Source organism: Haliotis rubra, unplaced genomic scaffold (assembly GCF_003918875.1).
Source record: "Haliotis rubra isolate DU_JTF1 unplaced genomic scaffold, ASM391887v1 Scf361, whole genome shotgun sequence".
NCBI classification, from domain to species: domain Eukaryota; kingdom Metazoa; phylum Mollusca; class Gastropoda; order Lepetellida; family Haliotidae; genus Haliotis; species Haliotis rubra.
This window is the reverse complement of record NW_025767037.1, coordinates 402,616-420,741: the sequence shown is the minus strand read 5'-3', so window position 1 is coordinate 420,741 and position 18,126 is coordinate 402,616.

Below are 18,126 nucleotides of genomic sequence, written 5' to 3'. Positions count from 1 at the left end.
ATATTTGTTTACAAACAAAAGGGTCAACGAGTTCATTGTATTTATAAACTGTGAATCGGTCACTTTAATTAGCGGTTCTGCCATTTAAGTACGGAATTGATGAGTTCTCAGCCAATCAGAATCGAGTATCACACAATGTCATGCCAGAATTGACGTTTGTTCCACTGTGCAAATTTGGTATATGTGTAGCTTTTGTGGAACACAACATGTCCTGCTTTGTAAAATATTTCAAATGCTACTGTGGTTTCATGTTGCAAAGATCAAATAAAGATGAAAAGTATGTTCATTATTCATCCAATTTAATTTAAACCTGTAGATTATGTAGAGGATATGTGAATATTTTATGAGTAAAGTCAAATCATTCCTGGTACAACCGAATGTTCTTTGTGGAACAGGTTGAGAATAGCTTGCATGAAGACATCTTGGACTGTGGTCTCCAGTTAGCCTTTAGCCTCCTCTTGATTACTACTGCGATCTTGTGTGACAGACCCATTTTGGTTCTGTGACATCCTTTGCAAATTGCATGGCTCTTTTTGCATAGTATGTACATGGATGCATAGTTCTATGTACATGGTTGTATATGTAGTGGTGCATTGCAAGGTATACAATGTAGTAATTGTGTTTTGTACTCATGTAACAAGTACAATGTCATATTTTAAGCATAGTTTTCTCGGGGTGCCATTTGCTGTTTTGAGGAAGACATGCAAACCAATAAACAGGAAATCAATTTTGACTTTTCGTAGACAATTTCTTTCAGTCTCAATCCATTTACCTATTCTAGTGTCTCCTACAAAAGTTGGGTTGGTTTGATATCAGAATCCAGTCGGTTTCATATTGCCTTTTGGTTCCTCGGGACATGTTGCCGAAGATGAAAAGTCTTGACTGTTCAGCACCACAAAGATTTTGAAATATTCACAAAATATTGCTGGCCAGGAGGACCGACTGTAGAGACATAAGGGTGAGTGAGTGACTCATATATTAATCAAATAATAATTTAATATAATTGTGAAAACCCTCATCGTCATAGAGTTTGACATTGATAGTCAACGTTTCTTAAGTGTCCCAACAGGAATGGTTAAACTTTTAAGTTACAAATAATAAAAGCATGTTTGTCATACACAATGTGACAGTCATTCAAACAAACTGGTTACTCTGATTTCACAACCTTGAAATGTTTCAGAAGTTACTCAGAATGTTTATTGGTAATGGTGATATTGATCTACATGCATGGCAGATCTGTTGGTATTTTAAGAAACGTAGTGATGTGCATTAAAATAATCACTGTATCAGTAGCTAGTCTGGCTTGGGACATTTTAGAATCTTTACCATGTTCCAAAATTGCTAACTTGACTGCTGCTGTAGGTGTACAGGTACTACATTTAGCTCCACACGAGGATTAAGGTAATTCTCCTGTTGATTCAGACTTGTTCCTAAAAAGATGTAAGCCATGATCTTGTTCCTATCAACGGTACTGTTTAAAGAACTGGTTTCAATCTGTTATGGATATCGATGAGAAGCAAATTACATACTGTTGTAGCAGACTGAGTATATGATATCAAATTCCTGTCTATTTCCTATTTATTGTATATTTCTAAATTATCTTCATGTGTTCATGTGTTGAATGACAAAAAAACTTACACCTTCAGTGTAATATTTATGATATATTTGCAAGTAAATACAATATTTATGATCCTCTGTTAATTGTCATAACAAGATGTATATACTGTGAATCGTGAGATTAAAATCATTATTTTTCATAATTTCAAGTGTTGCTTGATCACATTAAAAAAGTGACGCAAAATTATCTTGATATAGTTGAATTGGGCCATCTTTGTTTTCTTATCAAATCATCTTATGGTTACAAACAAAAATATGTAGACAATTGTGATGGTATTGTTCTTTCAAACTGCAGTCACCCAGATTTTATCATGGAAAATAAGGTCAACAGTCTTGGTGTTATCATTTGCTTATTTTAAAGTTTTATAATTTCAAAAGAAAGGCAGATGGAATTAATTTCAGGACACATTTTTGACCTGAGGTCGTCACTTGCATTCTTTGAATGATGCATTAATTTCAATATATACAGTATACGATCGGTGCCAAATATAGCAACATGTTTTCAGAAACACAGAAATCTAATCAATATCCTGTAAAACATAACAGTATCATTGGATGTATCAGAATAAGTATTAGTGCAGAGGTGAATTCAGTTTTAGCTGTGTTTGAATTTTTTCTCTTTATATATAAATAGCCATACAGAGCCAACTTTGGCCCTTGGTGTCATGATATGATTGGTCACTTTTGTGAACTGTTAAATACTGAGAATAAACTATTTTTATATTTTGTTCAACTGGTTATTCATTATGGAACAAGTTTTTATGGATAACAACTTCTTTATTTCGTGAGTGCGATGTTTCGATACAGATTCTTGTACCGTTGTCAAGCAAGAGTGATACATGAAGTGGAGGAGCTGCATATAAATACTGTATATAACAATGAAACAACATACATAGTAATTGACAAAGGAAACAACATAATTGCCATAATTGGTTAAGCAGTAAGCTGATGAAGCCAGTGAGTACACAAAGGATAGTGAATGGTTATTCATTTATAGTGTGACATGGCAAATTGGCTTTGTCATCCAGTTGTCGGACCATCACTTATTTTTCATTTTCAACATGTCCAGAACTGAAAGATGGAACCTTGCAAGCATGACTCAGCTATTATGTGTCTGATACTTTCATACATATTTAGAAATAGGTTGATTTTGGATCAAAATTTGACTTTCACATTCCTCTCATTTTGTTGAGGGTCTACAGCACAGTTTGCTTATCTGAAAGAAAGTCATTCAAGCTTATGGGAGGGCGAGATTGTGAGGCACCTAGCACCGGAACACCACTGGGCCAATGAAACTGAAACTTCAGTGCCAACCAATAAATTTGGTTCAAACTCAGTTTTCAGTATGACCACAAGTTGCTTTTACCATTTCACTTCAACCACACTGTCATCTGAAGTGTCTTTATACTATATGTACAATTCAGTTTGTTGCCTGTGTGAAGTCCATGTTCTAGGTTTGGGGGAGCCAACAATTAATATTTGGCTCTGTAAAACTTCCACTTCTCTTAAATTGTCTGAATTAACACTGACACAAGAGTTTTTCACTCAGGTGGCAAATGATCAACCTTAGCATCTAAGCTAAACTTTCAGAATTGGGAATTTTATATCTGGCATAATCAGCAATGTCATCAAACCAAGTTCTACTATGTACAGAAGCAACAGTGCCAAAGCACTGAGTAGGTTATATGTCATTTCTTTTGTGATACTTTCTAATCATATTGAAATACAAAGTTGTGTGTTTTGTACGACAGCTTGGTGTTTGGACGATGTAATCCGTATCACTCGCTTTTCTATCAATGGTTGACCAGTGATTTAGCCTCAAGACTGAAATTTCTCTCTTGAACATTCTTGTCATATTGTACTTTGATCAGGTGGTGGGCTTCTTTTAGATTATCCCAGCTAACTCCTCAAGCTTTAAAAAGTCTATTCCGAAATGATGAAACAGTCCAGCAAACGCATTTGAGACCTATCCTGAAGCCATTGTTCCTTCTGTACGACCAAAGAAAAAGTCAGGACTGAAACTTGAGGACTCCTGATAGGACTCCCTCGCAGAAAACAACAAATGAATCCTTATCAGTTTCAACATCAGTAAGTCCTATACATTTTCTTAAGAGTCTGGGGGCGGTGGGGTAACCTAGTGGTTAAAGCGTTGGCTCGTCACGCCGAAGACCCGGGTTCGAATCCCCACATGGGTACAATGTGTGAAGCCCATTTCTGTTGTCCCCCGCTGTGATGTTGCTGGAATATTGCTAAAAGCGGCGTAAAACCAAACTCAGTCAGTCAGTCAGTCTTAAGAGTCGGATAGAATCTCTCCAGAGCTTCTTGAGATTCAGGATGATATGCACAGGACGTAACCCGAGTTATGCCTAACTGATGCACAGCCTGTTGGAATACATGTAAGTCTGAAATTGGAGCCTTGACCTGCCTGAATAGTCATAGGCAAGCCAAACATACAGCTGCTACCCAAAAGTCCGTTTAATCCTTTTTAACACATTTATTTCAACAATTACAAGGGAATTTGACAATGTAAAATGATGGACATGGTGAAAATAAATTGATGTACATTTTTAGATATTAGTAAGGGGTATCTCCGACCTTATTACGTATCACAGCTCGGATTCTTTTCGGCATACTGTCGTACAAGGGTTGAAGGGTGCTTCATTCAGTCCATACCAGTGCTTCTTCACTGATTGCCATAGTCATTTATACTGGATGATGGCATATCCTGAGCTATTTTCTTGCCAATGCTATCCCAGGGGGTTTCTATGGGATTCATGTCGGGTGACTTTCCGGGCCAGTCAAATATACGTAGATTAACTCCCTTGGCACTCCAAGAAATGCACGAGTTGATCTTGAATTATGGACAGGGGCATTGTCTTGTTGAAATGTGAATTCTGTTCCAGGAAATACAAGGCAGGAACCATGTTCTTTGATGTCGTTGATGATTTTTTTGCTGATATATTTGGCTGTTTAGTTCACCGGTCACACGTTTTAGAATTCCTGGGCCATTTGGGAGGCATCATTCCCCAAACATGAACTTGGGGTGGGTGTTTTACAGTTGTTTGCAGACAATAACGCCTGTACCTTTTATAAGTTAAACGCCTCACTTCCATTCGTCGACTTTTTGAGAAGCATCTGAAGATTGATTAATCCGAGAAAAGAACGTTGTTCCAATCTGGCACTTCAAAATGTCGGTGTCGTCGAGCCCACAATAATGTCTTCTTTCTCTGAGTTTTAATCAGTAGAGGTTTTCGACTCGGAACATAACACTTGGGTCCAAAATGGCGAAGTCTCCGAGAAATCGTCATCTGGCTGACCCATCGACCCAGAGTAGTGCACAGTCTTCTGTGCAGAATGTTCAGGGTTGCATATCTATCACGCAGATCTCTTTTCTGATGATTCAATCTCCACGTCGTGACGTACATTTCGGCTTGCCTGATCTGTGGTAGTCCTCCGCTGACCCTGTAAATGTATATTTCTTTACAGTTTTATTATGCCTTGCTAGTAAACGAAACAGTCATGTTTTTCTCCCATAACCTTTTACCCTGCTTTCCATGACAAACCAGTGTCTCTTAGAATAATAATTTGGGTCCTTTCGAAAATGTCCCTTTCTTCTGCCATTCTGTAAAACGATGACCCAAAATGATTTTCAAAACTATTATATTTTCATTAAATATGTGAAAGTAAAAGTGACTTTTAAGTCAAAGATTTCCTATCACACTTAAATTACTATCTATTACATGGGAATTACAATCCCACAAGTTTAACACGAAAAACATGTATCTAACTTTAACATAAATTAGTTTAAACTCAATACTAAACAAAAAGGAGTTCTTAAAGATATAGGAACAATTTGACTTTAGCGATGTAATAAATATAAACATATTTACTCACGTTTTCTACTGCTCGGCCGCTTCAGGGTCATACCCCCGGTTCCAGGGGTGATGTCATAGTAGGCCTGAGGAGGCCATAATTAACATCTCTTTTCAAAATTACCAATGTTGTTGGCGACATTACCAATTGTGTAAACATTTCAAACTACAAATTCTTAATTATCAGGGACTGATATTGTAATAAATTCCACATAAAGTCTCACACACCCTCTCAAATATGAGTTAAACGGACTTTTTGGTTAGAAGCTGTATTGAAGAACAATCCCCACCTTAACCAATGAAGAAACTAAGTTAATCATAAAAAAATCACAAAATAGAGAGGCGCACCTGAAACACCTCACATAAACCCTCTAAAGAAAGTAAGATTTTGCTGATGACGTTTTCAACATAATGGGAACACGAGAGATTTGCCTCGGGACGGCTGGCTATGCGTAACGTCACGTCATCAAGACAACCACATTTGGCTGACCCATCTAAGGAATCGATTCCAGACTGCCAGTTTGACTGCTCGGACCATTCCTAGCTTACGTCCAATCAGTTCCAGGACTGTACGGAACCGACTGAAGGAGCACAATATCCAGCCCCAACGGCCTGCAATACGCCCAGTTTTGCTACAACGTCACCGACAGGCACGTCTTGCCTGGTGCTGACAGCATCTATGGTGCAGGAGACAACATTGGGATGGTGTTTTATTCACTGACGAGTCGAGATTTCGTCTGGACAGCTCAGGTGGCAGGGCAAGGCTGTACATGCAGTGAGGTGAACGTTATGTTAACGCATGCGTTGTTCAACATTGACAGTTTGATGGGGAGGCGTTGTGATATGGGGAGTCATCACATCTCATAGCCGGACACAACTTGTCATTGTCAATGGCAATCTGCGATACTGGGATGAGATGAATGGGCCTCATGTGCAGCCGTTCGTTCAAGCACAGAGAAGCAACTTCGCCCTTCAGGAAGATAATGCCCGTCCACATGTCGCTCGTGTTGTGACAGATTTCTTGAGACAGCAGGACATTCTGGTACTTCCCTGGCCAGCTGTTTCTCCGGACCTGTCCCCACGCAAGCTCAGAATCGACCATTAACGTTAGCTTATCAATACCCGGAGCTTTCTTCAATCGCCTAGTGTCGTCTATGCGTCGTCGTTGTCAAGCCTGCATCAACGCCAATGGTGGACACACACGATACTAAATTTGTGAACTGACTTTTGACACCACATCTCCTCATGAGCGTGTCATGATGTCTGGTGTCAAATCATACAGATTTCGATATTATACTGTCAACAGTTAAACAGTGATTAAAGAAAAACCACAATCATGTTACAGTGCACCCTGGTTATAATGCCAAACTGGATATAATGCCATTTGCCAATGGTTTTTGGAACAAAAGTCATTTTCCCCTGGTTATAATGCCAATCACAGTGGCTGCATGTAGTATAATTTACATGACTCAAACTAATTGACCATGTTTTAAGTAGTCTTGTAATCCCAGATGGGATAACACATTCGACAATACACTTCCCGCCACCTACAACAACAAGTCAGGTGCAGCCCCTAGACACTGGGATTAACCAGTCATTCAAGATTCATTATAGGAGACATCAGCTAAGTCACCTTGTTGATTGCACGGGGCCTCTAACTGTCCTACCTGGATATAATGCCATATTTTTTCCTGGACAAACGGTGGCATCATAACCAGGGTATACTGTATTATATTTTTGTATCAAATGGCTTAAAATCAAATAATGCACTGTTGCTTTATTCCAGTAGTATATAAATGCTCCCACTATCCAAACTGGCAGGTAGCAGACATCTTTTTTGAATTTGGAGCTTTATTGTGACAAAACATAGGTAAGTATGTTATGGTTTTATCTAGTCAAGATTGACTAAAAATGCACATAATATGTGGCAAAACAACTGTATGACAATAAATCTTAAGATAAAGTTTCGAATATTTTAACAATAGTGAGTGAGTGAGTTTAGTTTTACGCCGCACCCAGCAATATTCCAGCTATATGGCGGCGGTCTGTAAATGATCGAGTCTGGACCAGACAATCCAGTGATCAACAGCATGAGCATCGATCTGCGCAATTGGGAACCGATGACATGTGTCACCAAGTCAGCGAGCCTGGCCACCCGATCCCGTTAGTCGCCTCTTACGACAAGCATGGGTTACTGAAGATCAATATTCTAACCTGGACCTTCGCAAAATAGCTCTCTGGTATGTCAACGATGATGATGGCGAGGAGGACAACAACTCCTCAGATGAAGAATACGTGTCTAGTAAGGAGAGTGACAGCTCCACTGGTGAAGGACTCTGACCATATTAATGAAAGCCTATTTCAGGGCTTGAGACTTTTGACATATACCTTTACTTCACATGCAATAGAAGCGAAAATTGGCAAAAAAGATCAAACATTAACCCTTTTGTTTTGTTACAAAAACATCAAAGCTCACTTCTTCGGGTGTTACCATGATAAAATTCCCCACTTGGCACCAGGACATTGACATAAAGGGTCATGAGTCAGATTTTGGGCATCGGCTAAATTATGTGACCTTTTGACCTCTGGTGACCTACTTATGTACCTGATTTGCATATATTATATACCATGTGAAAGTGGATTTAAATACCAACATTCTGAGTGGTCGTTTGTTGCAGTGGACCTACAGGGCAAGAAGATATTGCCACATTTGCTTCCCCTACCTCCAAAAATGGTGTATAGAAAGCACGTCGGGCAACATTAAAAATGCTCGTAATAGGTACCTCGGGAACCATTCTTTTTTAATGTTAACATGCATATTTCTGAAGGAGGGACCCATGGCTACTATAAAATACCCAAGACATGGGTTGGGGTCGGGCTGGGGCAAAGAGATATCATCTAAGATAAGATGATCCATTAAACTTTAGGGGTATTTAACTGTGGAAGTAAACGGCATGTCATAACAATTTACAAATAATATCCAGTCCTGTCGATCTTCGGGTGGTCATGCTACCTATATATTTTACATATCTCAACATAAACCTTATGAAAGAAAGACACGTAAGATGTTAATCAATAGTAGATGAGACATATTCAACACACATGAAAAAGCATAAAATATCTTTGAGATGACCCCTTCTGCCTGTTGGCGGCTCATGCATTTCATGCCAGGTGAGTCGACGGTTCGTCGTCATACCTGACTGGGCGACCTTATTGCCATCTATTGTCTGATCTATTGTTTTCAGTAGCTATTCATATTTTTTCTAAGTTTTGTCCGATTTTACGAGTAAACATGCTTTTTCTGGATATCCTATTAAGCATCCCACTGAACGCCTAGTTATGTCGAAGTGGGTTATTACGACGTATGCTTCTTGTAGTTGTGTAAATTTTAGGGATACAGAGTAACAGCCTAAAACAGTTTTTTCTATTTCCGACAGTAGTTTCCCAGATAGCATTGATATGTTGGCCCATAGTTGGCCCATAATCACCGGTTTGGTTGGCCCATGGTTGTCAAACTGACGATGGGCCCACTTGGATATGTTCATCGGCTCCACTATGGCCCATCATGTTGGCTCATTGTTGGGCCAATGAATGAAAATTCACACAAAACCATGGCCCATAATTGGCCCAACGCAGTGATTTTGTTGGCCTTATGTTGGCACCACCTTGTTACAACATTTTGCTCTTTCTTGACCTTTGTACTAAACCATGGCCCATACTTGGCCCAACGATGTGATTTAGTTGGCCTTATGTTGGCACAACTGTATTTCAACATTTAGCTCTTTCCTGACCTCTGTAATCAGAAACATATATGAACAACACAACAAGTTAATCAAGTGAACTATTTAATTCTTCTTTTCATTGTTATTTGAACATTATTGCATTTCTTGAAAATATTCTTGTCTTAGGTCTTTTGGCTGTCGCCGCTGACAGGTTTTTCGAACTGCTCCTGAAAAAATCAACCCAAAAATTTCATGAAACTGTCAGATATCATAGTTTTAGACATGAGATCAATCGTAAAAGGACATAGTATTTGACCTTATGTTTTATTTGAAACATACAACTTAATGATTGAAAACTTCTTGTTTATTGCACAGAGTGACGTTAGGATGTAGATTCTTACACTGTTATCAAGCTAAAACCAAATGATGAGAAGTATATATGCGTAATATGTTTTGACAATCAGCAGATTGACATTAACAACAACATGTAATTGAATAACAACTGGTACATTATTTGACTAGGCCAGATGGGGACTAAGAACAACAAATGGAACTGGTGATGAAGCCAATAAACAAGGGGGGGTTCAGTTGTAACAAGCTGATAGGGTGCTTTGATAGAGTCTATAGTTTGATTAGTTCTTCATTGTCTGTCGTTTTCATGTGACTGCAAAATTTGGTTTTGTTGCAATTATTAGATTTTGTGTTAGTGAGCAATTCATTGGTCTCAAATGAAATCAAACAGACTATGAGTTGGTGGGTTACTGGTTGAGGCTCGTGAAGACATGTTGTAGGTGGTTCCGCTCATGTTCTAGGTCATGGCTGCTGGAGCAAATGTTCTTAGCGTGCTTGATCAGGGTTGAGATGACACCAAACTTAGTTTTAGGGGGCTGGCTTGACAAATTCGAAATCTTATCCACCAAGAATCAGGACTTCACAAAAAGAAAACTTTTGGAAGCCATCGAAATCAGCCGCCACAAACCTTTGATCAATAGAGACCAAGGATCCTACATAATTGGTTAATTGGTTTCATCACTAGATCCATTTGTTGTTCTTAAGTCCCCAACTGGCCGCTCCCAATTATGTTTATTTGACAAAATATACTATGTACATGTATATATACTTCTCATCATTTGGTTGTAGTCACTTTTAGCTTGATAACGGTGTAAGAATATACATCGAAACGTCGCTCTATACAATAAACAAGAAGTTGTCATCCATAGAGTTGTATGTTTCATTTTTGACTAACCAACTTCTAGAATGCTGATCAAAGAATGTTTTATTCGGATATGACGTGTACCTACTATAACTGTGACACATATATCTGATATGATGATGTTTAGCAATTATTGGTTGTAAATATGAATAATAGAGAGAATTGTGTATGGAAACAGGAGTGTAACTGACAAACACATAATGTTAATAAAGTAAACACAATAAATTTAAATAATTTAAAATGAAATGAGATTTATCAAAGTGGTTAAAACAGGCTACCAAAAGAAAAGAGTCAATTAAATCTTTTATCTACTCAATCAATTGCCTTGCAATACAGTATGTGTCAGTTTCTTTAGCTTAAATGATGATTAAAACCACTTATTTCACAATATATTCGCAATTCAGTATCACAGAAATAACAATGCTTATTTACCAGTTGAAGGCTTCCAGAAATGGAGTGTCGTCTGCTCTTTGAATATCAGGTAAAGCTATCAATGATGACAAGTTTGGTATTCAATTTGGAGAAAACAACGCTGTAAAATTCACTGCATCATAGTTGAAAGACAGGGAAATGGATTATTTCTTTCTGTCTGTGTAACTATTTCAACTTTCATCAAAATCTTAATAAGAAAACATGGCTAAAAATGGCCGTGTGCTCACTCTTTTATTCACAATGTTGGGCCAACGGTGGCCCAACTTTGTGAAATAGATTTAAGATCAGGGAAAATAGGCAGAGTTTTTCAAATGTTGGCCCACTGTTGGACCAACGTGTGAAAAAAACACCGTTACTTTTAAGTCATTAAGATAACGTTGGGCCAATGTTGTCAAACTGTTGGCCAACCAACCAACCATATACCAACATTGGCCCAACACACGTTTGCTATCTGGGTATTTAGTGACGTTTTCATACTATAACAGTGCATATATTTCTTCATACATTTTTATATTTTTCACAAATTATTCATAACAAAGAAAATCCGTATACGTGCAAGTCGCAGTGCATAGTGTATCTTGTTTATAGCCCCACATGGCAAGCGCAGTAGTAGGAAATTAGCAAACGCGTCCACGCCAACCTTAAACTAATTAATCAAAGATGAAGCTAGCGAGCTGTGTCGGCTCTGGCCTTTCTTCTCGGGTACATCCCTTGGTCAAGCACAGATAAGTAGTCCCATCCCAGCAGGAGCATGTCTACCACCAACTAAGTCGTAATCGAAAATCAACTTTTGTTGAACAAGATCGAGATTACCATCATGCCATCCTCCTTGTCCTGTCGTAAATGCCACGGTCAAGCGCTGACAGATATTTTGTTAAGCAGCTGGCGCAAGCTGACCGTGGCTACACCATAAAGAAAATCAAACCTTGTTAGGTAATCATCTTCTTACCACCTACCTCGTGTAGTATACTTTGTCAGCATAGGGTAGATAACCCATATGGAAACTTCAACTTTATAGAAACTTGATAATGACAAACGAGCAGAGCTGTGGGGTATAAAATCCTGGGTTCTTCCATCTCAGGCACACTTGCTTGAATAAACCCTGGATCTCACAGCTCTGCCTCCTTTCTTGTTTCAAGGTAAGAAACATTTAAACTTTATTATTGTTTATGTTTCACTTGTTATTTCTTTGTAATTATCGTCTAGAAAATGTTAGAGTTAGGTTAGAAACATTCCTACAACATTGAAGCACTTTTTCATTGCAAATGCTAGTTCTAGATAACCGATTAATTATTAGGCACTATCCAGGGATATTTATTTATGCACATTGCGTCGTGGGCTCCTCAAGTTTATGTTTTTCATGTACAAACGAATATTTCTTTTCTATGTTTCGACACACATGTGTGTATTCCCAGCCTTTGTCTTGTTTTATTCATTTGCGTGTTAGATCTGTATATGCAGGTTAGATTCTCGTTCAGTAGCCTAGATTCTAGTAGCTTAGTCACAAAAATAGTTCCGAGAGTTTATACAATCATTTCCAGCAAAGACGAAGTTTTATGTATTTTACGATAGTCCGCTGATCAAATGATATTCGTGTAGATTTACCTCAGAAACGCGCTCACATGATAGGTATAACAGCCAACATTTGTGTTTTGATATTTCACCAACACTATAAGAATTTGAATAATGATGTATTAAACGTTCCGTTCCGCGTGCAGTTGTATACCGTGCAAAACAGTTTATACGCGAATCACATTACCGTAATCAGTAGAAAAGGGTATTGTCTACTCTTCATATTACCAGAAAATATACATTCAAATCCGTGTAGTTTGCAATTACAGTCTTCGTTCCGTATTGGTTTAGCTCCGTAATTTAAGAAATACGCGTAGCCAATAACAACAGCGCCGTCCTGGTACATTATTACATATTCATTTAACTAAGTTACTGTCTTGTTTTGTAAAGCACCAAAATGATGCACTACAGCAGTACATATATTCTAGGTCATGGCTTAACTCCGTATATGTCGAAATTACACGTTACCAATAGCAACATCACCGTCGAAATACATTTACCGTAGTCACCCAAATAATTCAGGATGGGACAAAGTAGTACTCTAGCTAAAACTATATCGTCTGTCCCCATAGTTACACATATTATATCACTCTCTAGTTCCACTTACCGTATCTACCGAAATTATTGTATTGAGAAAATAAATGTTAACATTACAGTTAGAATGCGTACAGTCAATACCGGAGTTAAATGGTATATGTCAAATCTGAGCACTTCGCGCCGTTTACCGTATTTGCTCAAGGCATGTATGTTGATAACGGAAATTACTTACACAAGTCATAAATCGTTACCGTAGTTAATGCATTAAGCGCGACATACCGTAATAATAGTAAATTCCTACCGTAGTCAATACACTAAGCGCAACATACCGTAATAGTCATAAATTCCTACCGTAGTTAACGCAATAGGCACTACATACCGTAATTGTCATAAATCGGTACCGTAGTTAACGCATTAGGCGCGATATAACGTAATAGTCATAAATCCGCACAACAGTTAATGGACTAGGCACTACATGCTGTAATTAAAGTGTTGGGCGCTCCACTCAGTACTTGTTCTTTGCAATTGTTGTTGATGATTAATTTATCCGTCAGGTTATGTTATTTATCAGTACCGTAGTTACTCAAGAAAATGTTATTATTTGTATTATGTTTCTGTAAGCAGTTACCGTACATACCCTGTTGTACCACACATTGCTTATATTACCGGACTTAGATATAAACTGTATTAGGATATCATTGATTACTCTTTCTATTATTGTATGTCATTATTATGTATGAACCGATGTATATTGAATGTCATGCAAATGACACTTGCTTGAATAAACCCTGGATCTCACAGCTCTGCCTCCTTTCTTGTTTCAAGGCTTCAAGGCTTGCTCCATATAGCTAATTCCCCAAATCGAGGCCTGACAGCACCTTTAGCACACCTAGCGCTAAAGGTCGTCCTAACGGACACAAAAAGAAAAGCTGTCTTAATACCATGCACAAGATCTATGGACAGATATGAAATGCCACACGTTACAAGCAACAGTCCAGCCCGTCGGGACACATGTGTTCGTGGAAGTGGCTGAGTTATTTACCAGAAACGTAGTAGAGAGAAATAACTAGCTACCAAGGGGACTTTCCTATTTGTTGTCAAAGGGTCGTATTCCGTCTGTTCGGGGGCAGGACAAGGCCGTTATTGTTACAAGATGGAGGACAGGATGTGTGTGTTCCTCAACAACATCAGCTGTCTTCACTTGTCCCTTGCAGTCACCAACAAGCCGATATTCACATCATACTTAATGTTGCTTATTCTGCAAAACATAGCCATGAAAAGATTACGTTACGAACAGTAGGTACATATGTTATGGTGTTTGCAGTAACGCTCAATACATGCCTTCCCACCAATTGTATGGGAATCACTGATTGCACTATATCCTTGACACCTTCAGCATGTTCAGGGGCAGGGTGAACTTTGAGGGTTTTTTGTGCAATCAGCGTAATCCAGTGCTGCCACCACCAACTAATACGTGTAATAAAGTCATGCATCGAGCATCAAGCGAATGACGACTAATATCCAAGTGTTGGGCTTATATGCGGTACAACATGGTTAACAAGAAGAGATTAGTATAGTGGTTTTATTACACGCAATTTGCCTCATAAAGTTAGGTTTGTTACTGTTATGAGTATATTAATTAATTGAACTTCATTGTTGCAAAAATAATACGTACACGTAATTGCTGCATACTGAAGTAAATAATGTACATTGACATTTCCACACATATACGAGTTTGCAAGGTGGGAGGTTTTGGTAACACCAATCCCATCATATGAGAATTCAATGGGATTCCCTGATTGTCAACTAGGTCAGTTCGTTGAGTTGCTGGCGCTAATTGACATTTGCATTATTTTAAAAATAAAATTAAAGAAAAACGATAATTAAATTAAGTCCAGATATACAATGAACACTTTTTTTAATAACCAGACAGTGATCAGTTAGAGGATTTGTTGAAAAAGAAACGCATGCATAGGCCAGAAATCTGTTGTGAAAATGTTGTATTTTCAAACATGTATAACTCGTCCACAAATAGACTTTAGTGCATGAATATTTACATCAGTTTAGAAGAAGGAAATGTCTATACAACCAAGTGGATAATTTTAGATAACGGAGACGTTGAGCGCGATGGTGACGACGTAGCACGGTCCCAACGTCGGGTCTCCTGGTTCTCAGTCCAATCTCTCTCAACCTGTTCCGTACAGTTTGACCGGATATCATCTGAAGTCCAGGCACCTGTGGCAGTACGATCACGCAAATGTAGTACCCGGATGTACCGATCTTGGGCTGCAGTGGTGACTCGAGGTCTGGCTGTACGGGGACGGTCATTTGTTATACCTTTTTGGTTGTAACGAGCTGCAAGCCGTGATATCGTGCTCAGACTAACATTCAGACGCCTGGCAACAGAAGATTGGTAATCTCCAGCGTGCATTCTTTCAATGGCGATGTTCCGTGTCGCAGCGTCAAGACGTGGCGTAGTGATTTGACCTTTAAACTCCTTCAAAACGAATGCCGATTTCCGAAAGTAATCTGGATTTTTATAGCCAGACAGTGCATGCTCTTTGCTGCACAATTTCAACTGGAAGGTGATTTCTGTTGCGTTGTGGCGATGCCTTTTTAATCCTTGTAAGAAATCTCATCAAAATCAACATTTTCAGGTAAAGTCGATTTTTTACTTGTGCAATTGTGTAAAATCATGTTATCAACACTTTTGTTGCATATTTTGATGATTGTTTGAACACAATAGGTAATTAATAGATTTTAAAAATACAAAACGCCTATGCGTTTCTTTTTTGGGATAGTATAAAAGAGACCAAGAATATGACATATCCCTACTGCCAACCATCAACTCATCACCAACCAATCTTAATCCCATTATTCTCATTGTCCGTTACCTTACTGCGGCTTCCTCTTCAATCTCTCCCTTGTTAATTCTGTATTGTGTTGATATTAGTCCTTATTTTGTGTAAACAACTATCACACTTTGTACACCAACCTAGCCATTGTGTATACAGCATCAACATTATCAGCCTGTACGTCAGCTGTATAAACTTTACAATTAATGTTTTACTTACAGTTCTGTACATAACGGTGTTAGCATCTACACCCAAACGTCGCGTAGATATTGTAATAAAGAAGTTGCATGTCTATAGAACTATCCCCCTTGTTCAAGCTTCCTAAATTGAGAGGCCTGATCACATAATGACTCAGAGAAAGAGGGGTCGACAAATTTTATCAAAACTGACAGGGGTTTTGCATGGAAAATTGGTTAATTTCCCCCAGAAAAGCACATTTAAGAAATAGGAAGATTATTTTTGGAAATGGATCATCTATTGTAGAGGGAAGGGGTGAGAAGAGGGTGTTATTGGTCTATAACAATTGTTGGGGCGACAAAATATAATAGTCCAATCTCAATGTTAACCAACACACCCAAACCCGCCCCACTTTCTGCTGATGCCAGTACGTGTTGATGCTCTTCTTCGTTGCCTAGAATGTAAGTGGAATTTCGTGTCAGTTTATGCGAAAATGAGTTGTTCATGTTAGTACGTTCAACGATGTTTAGCGATATAAGCAAATAAAATCTGATTTTAATAAGACTGAATATACCCGCACATTAATTTTCTGAGTTTGAGATGCCCATCCATTGGCCAGGCACAGGAATGGGTCACGTGATTAGTGTTTACCTCAGCCGGAGATAACGCGTGCGGGAACACAGGACAGCTTGCGAATCGGATGTTAAAAAGTTTGTGTCAAAGAATTCAAAAATAGAAGTTAGGAGACAGAATATCTGCCCAAGACGATTTGTAACCTCGTCATGACAGAAGGTGAATCACCACACCATGTCCAGTCGCGTCGTCTGACATATTGCCTTCCGTCACCGTCACAGTTCGGAGGAAGTGGTCGCGGAAAACTCATGACAGATGCTCTTTCCTTCGTCCAAACTGTTCCCAGAATGGTAAGTTGTTACGTTTTCTAGGGGTGTACACTAGATATGACGCCGCTCTCATTTAGCTTACTCAAGGATAATTGATAGGAACATTTCTGTTGTCCATGTGGTAAACATGTTGATTTGATGTCTAAATTGTGCACCATTGAGTGACTGGCGTCGCTCTTTTGCCCAGCAATAGGAACGTGCTTACTGCAGGCCACATAGGAATTGTATGGTGTCTTCTGTATATGTAATCTTACTGAAAAACACTTTGCTTGGTAATATAGGTAAGGTACTTGAACATTTGGCGAAGCTCTGTCCTTGTTTTTGAGGTCCAAACATGACATTGACACTAAGTCGTCAACAAAGTTTCCTATTCCTTTGATATTACATCCATAGTAGATCTAAAATAAACAGCAGTTACTGCATGTCCTTCCACCATTCATCATGTGGGTGATAGCCATAGACTGCAAAATATGTCAGAGTACTTCATCCCAAAATCAGCATTTAACTTCTATTTTGATAGGGTTGGTTGAAAAGTCCTGAGCATAGTATGATGAACTGCCTTGAAGGATTTGTTTGCTTGACTCTAAAGAACCGTTACCTAAATATGTGGATATCCTTGATTTGTGGATTAAAGGGATTATTATGCTATTTGAATTAGTCTTGTATGATGTCATGCACATGATGTAAACACACTGGCCCACCGAACTGAAAATGTTCTGAAGCGCTATATTACAAGCAAGTAAAGAAACTAATAGTCCAACCCTGAGATAAATAGCCCAAGATCACTTATAGCAAATTTTATGTTTACCAAATTTCAAATAAAGGTGAGGTGAGGTGATATTGGGTTTAACGTCGTGCTTGAGAATATTTTGCTCATACGACAACGTGCATGCGTGTGTATGTGTATGTGTGGCTGCTTGTACTAGCTCAGACTTAAGCTGGTTTTATAGTGCTAGCCCACTGAGATACCATGCCGCAGTGAAGCATGAATACCCCACTCAGACACATTATACTGACTCCGAGCCAACCAGTCCTTGTTGTACCCATTAATGCCGAGCGCCAGGCAGGGCCCAACAAGTACCATATTTTAGCGTCTTTTGGTATGATGCGGTCGGGGATCTTCAAATAAAGAGATACTGTAAGCACCGAACTTCACACATTTCATTGTCCTCTTATGTAGGTGTTAATAAACAATAACTCTTCTGTCAAAATGTAAAAAACTATGGA